Here is a 4699-nt window from a genome sequence, read left to right on the forward strand (position 1 = left end):
TGTTTCTATAGGGTTCTCCCATGTAATTCACCTCTTCCATTGAAGGGTTCTCAGGATCATAAGCTTCTTCTTCAGATGAAGCATCCTTAGTACTGCCTGGTGCAGCTTGCACTCCAGACAGACTTTGAGAAATCATATTGACTTGCTGAGTCAATATTTTGTTCTGAGCCAGTATGGCATTCAGAGTATCAATCTCAAGAACTCATTTCTTCTGATTCGTCCCATTGTTCACAGGATTCCTTTCAGAAGTGTACATGAATTGGTTATTTGCAACCATTTCAATGAGTTCTTGAGCTTCTACAGGCATCTTCTTCAGATGAAGAGATCCTCCAGCAGAGCTATCCAATGACATCTTGGACAGTTCAGACAGACCATCATAGAAGATACCTATGATGCTCCATTCAGAAAGCATGTCAGAAGGACACTTTTTGATCAATTGTTTGTATCTTTCCCAAGCTTCATAGAGGGATTCATCTTCCTTCTGTCTGAAGGTTTGGACTTCCACTCTAAGCATACTCAATTTTTGAGGTGGAAAGAACTTTGCCAGGAAGGCATTGACTAGCTTTTCCCAAGAGTTCAAGCTTTCTTTAGGTTGTGAGTCTAACCATATCCTAGCTCTGTCTCTTACAGCAAAAGGGAATAGCATAAGTCTGTAGACCTCAGGGTCAACCCCATTGGTCTTGACAGTATCACAGATTTGCAAGAATTCAGCTAAAAACTGATGAGGATCTTCCAATGGAAGTCCATGGAACTTGCAATTCTGTTGCATTAGAGAAACTAATTGAGGTTTAAGCTCAAAGTTGTTTGCTCCAATGGCAGGGATAGAGATGCTTCTCCCATAGAATTCGGGAGTAGGTGCAGTAAAGTCACCCAGCACCTTCCTTGCATTGTTGGCATTGTTGTTGTTTTCGGCTGCCATGTCCTCTTCTTTGAAGATTTCTGTTAGGTCCTCTACAGAGAGTTATGCTTTAGCTTCTCTTAGCTTTCGCTTCAAGGTCCTTTCAGGTTCAGGGTCAGCCTCAACAAGAATGCTTTTGTCTTTGCTCCTGCTCATATGAAAGAGAAGAAAACAAGAAAATATGGAATCCTCTATGTCAAAGTATAGAGATTCCTTGAGGTGTCAGAGGAAAAGAAAAATAGAAGGAAGAGGTAGAAGAATTTGAACTTATCAAGAAAGATAGAGTTCGAATTGTGCATTGAGGAGGAGTGTCAGTCCATAAATAGAAGGATGTGAGAAGAGGGAAAGAAATTTTCGAAAAAAGATTTTAAAAACATTTTGAAAATTGATTGATGATTTTCGAAAACTAAGATCGAGAAAGAAATAAAGTGATTTTTGAAAAAGATTTTGAAATTAGAAATCAAAAAGATATGATTGAAAACTATTTTGAAAAAGATGTGATTAAAAAGATATGATTGAAAAGATATGATTGAAAAACAATTTAAAAAAAAGATTTGATTTTTAAAATTAATGACTTGGCTAACAAGAAAAGATATGATTCATACATTAAACCTTTCTCAACAGAAAAGGCAACATATTTGAAATGTTGAATCAAATCATTAATTGTTAGAAAGTATTTTTGAAAATGGAAAGAAATTGATTTTGAAAATATATGATTGAAAAGATATGATTTGAAAAAGATTTGATTTTGAAAAATTTTGAAAACTTAAAAAAAATTTGCATTAAAATCAGAATCTTCCCTCTTATGCCATCCTGGCGTTAAACGCACAGAATGGATATCATTCTGGGCGTTTAACGCCCAAAATGCTATCCTTTTGGGCGTTAAACGCCCAGCCAGGCACCCTGGCTGGCGTTTAAACGCCAGTTTTTCTTCCTCACTGGGCATTTTGAACGCCCAGCTTTTTCTGTGTAATTCCTCTGCTGTATGTTCTGAATCTTCAATTCTCTGTATTATTGACTTGAAAAGACACAAATTAAATTTTTTTTTTGGATTTTTATAATGAGGAATAATCAAAATGCAACTAAAATCAAATAAACAATGCATGCAAGACACCAAACTTAGGAGTTTGTATACTACTGACACTAACAAGTTGAGAATGCATATGAGAAACACCAAAACACACAAAACAAGAGAATTTCAAGATCAGAGCAAGTAAATCATCAAGAACAACTTGAAGATCAATGAAGACACATGCATGAATTCGAAAAATGCAAGAAGAACAGAAGCATGCAATTGACACCAAACTTAAAATGAGACACTAGACTCAACAAGAAACATAGAATATTTTGGTTTTTAAGATTTTGTAAAATTTTTTGGTTTTTTCAAAAATTTGTGGAAAAGAAAATAAAGAGATTCAAAATTTTTAATAAGAATTCCAGGAATCATGCAATGTTAGTCTAAAGTTTCAGTCTAAAGGAATTAGACATGGCTAGCCAAGCTTCAGCAGAACATTGCATTCAAGAGCTAAATTGATGAGAATCAATCAGCTTTGGTGATGATGAAAACATCACCTTGAAACACTAGAATTCATTCTTAAAAATTCTGAAAAATACCTAATCTAAGCAACAAGATGAACCGTCAGTTGTCCAAACTCAAACAATCCCCGGCAACGGCGCCAAAAACTTGGTGTTGTTGCCGGATCGAAACTTGGCACTGTTATTGTAGGGAACAAATGCGAAACTATACTTAGGACATTTAATTCCCCGGCAACGGCTCCAAAAACTTAGTGCACGAAATTGTGATCATCAATGGCGCCATCAACATGGTACGCAGAATTGTAATCTCAACTCTTTATCACAACTTCGCACAACTAACCAGCAAGTGCACTGGGTCATCCAAGTAATAAACCTTATGCGAGTAAGGGTCGATCCCACGGAGATTGTTGGTATGAAGCAAGCTATGGTCATCTTGTAAATCTCAGTCAGGCAGATTCAAATGGTTATAGAGGATAAAAGATAAATAAAACATAAAGATAGAGATACTTATGTAATTCATTGGTGAGAATTTCAGATAAGCGTATGAAGATGCTTTGTCCCTTCCGTCTCTCTGCTTTCCTACTGTCTTCATCCAATCCTTCTTACTCCTTTCCATGGCAAGCTGTATGTTGGGCATCACCGTTGTCAATGGCTACAGTCCCGTCCTCTCAGTGAAAATGTTCAACGCGCTCTGTCACAGCACGGCTATTCAGCTGTCGGTTCTCGATCATGTCGTAATAGAATCCAGTGATTCTTTTACGTCTGTCACTAACGCTCCACAATCGCGAGTTTGAAGCTTGTCACAGTCATTCAATCCTTGAATCCTACTCAGAATACCACAGACAAGGTTTAGACCTTCTGGATTCTCTTGAATGCCGCCATCAATTCTAGCTTATACCTCGAAGATTCCGATTAAGGGATCTAAGAGATATCCACTCAATCTAAGGTAGAACGGAGGTGGTTGTCAGGCACACGTTCATAGGTGAGAATGATGATGCGTGTCACGGATCATCACATTCATCAAGTTGAGGAACAAGTGATATCTTAGAACAAGAATAAGCTAAATTGAATAGAAGAACAATAGTAATTGCATTAATACTCGAGGTACAGTAGAGCTCCACACCTTAATCTATGGTGTGTAGAAACTCCACCGTTGAAAATACATAAGAACAAGGTCTAGGCATGGCCGAATGGCAGCCTCCCAAGAAGGGTTCAATCATAAAAACATGATCAAAAGATCTCAGATTGAAAGATGAAAATACAATAGCAAAATGTCCTATTTGTAGAGAACTAGTAGTTTAGGGTTTACAAAGATGAGTAAATGATATAAAAATCCACTTCTGGGTCCACTTGGTGTGTGCTTGGGCTGAGCAATGAAGCATTTTCGTGTAGAGACTCTTCTTGGAGTTAAACGCCAGCTTTTGTGCCAGTTTGGGTGTTTAACTCCCATTCTTGTGCCAGTTCCGGCGTTTTACGCCAGAATTCTTGAGCTGACTTGGAACACCTATTTGGGCCATCAAATCTCGATCAAAGTATAGAATATTATACATTTCTGGAAAGCCCAGGAGGTCTACTTTCCAATGCAATTGAGAGCGCGCCAATTGGGCTTCTGTAGCTCCAGAAAATCCACTTCGAGTGCAGGGAGGTCAGAATCCAACAGCACTTGCAGTCCTTTTCAGCCTCTGAATCAGATTTTTGCTCAGGTCCCTCAATTTCAGCCAGAAAATACCTGAAATCACAGAAAAACACACAAGCTCATAGTAAAGTCCAGAAAAGTAAATTTTAACTAAAAACTAATAAAAATATAATAAAAACTAACTAAAACATACTAAAAACATACTAAAAACAATGTCAAAAAGTATATAAATTATCCGCTCATCATCAGGTCTTGTATAGACCCGAGCATACATCAGGCTTCCAACGGCTAAAGCATAAGGAATATTTTGTATCTGTTTCTTTTCAAGTTTATTTTTGGGACATTGATCTAAGCAGAATTTGTCACCTTTCACAATAGGTGCAACACTTGGTGAACAATTTTGCATTTTAAACCTCTCAAGAACTTTGTTAATATAGGCTTCTTGAGATAAACCTAAAATTCCTTTATGTTTATCTCTATGAATTTTTATGCTAATGACATAAGATGCATCACCCATATCTTTCATATCAAAATGTCTAGAGAGAAATTATTTCACTTCATGTAACAACCCTAAATCATTTGTTGTAAGCAAAATATCATCTACATATAAAATGAGAAATAAGATCTTG

General features: G+C 36.9%; 1 non-coding gene across 1 annotated transcript; it reads left to right on the forward strand.

Moving 5' to 3' along the window:
• Positions 1 to 406: 406 nt before the first annotated feature.
• On the forward strand, positions 407 to 514 carry LOC112762852 (small nucleolar RNA R71). Its single transcript, XR_003182774.1, has one exon. It is a non-coding gene; the product is annotated as a small nucleolar RNA R71 (small nucleolar RNA).
• The last annotated feature ends 4185 nt before the right edge of the window (positions 515 to 4699 follow it).

Source organism: Arachis hypogaea, chromosome 2 (assembly GCF_003086295.3).
Source record: "Arachis hypogaea cultivar Tifrunner chromosome 2, arahy.Tifrunner.gnm2.J5K5, whole genome shotgun sequence".
NCBI classification, from domain to species: Eukaryota; Viridiplantae; Streptophyta; class Magnoliopsida; order Fabales; family Fabaceae; genus Arachis; species Arachis hypogaea.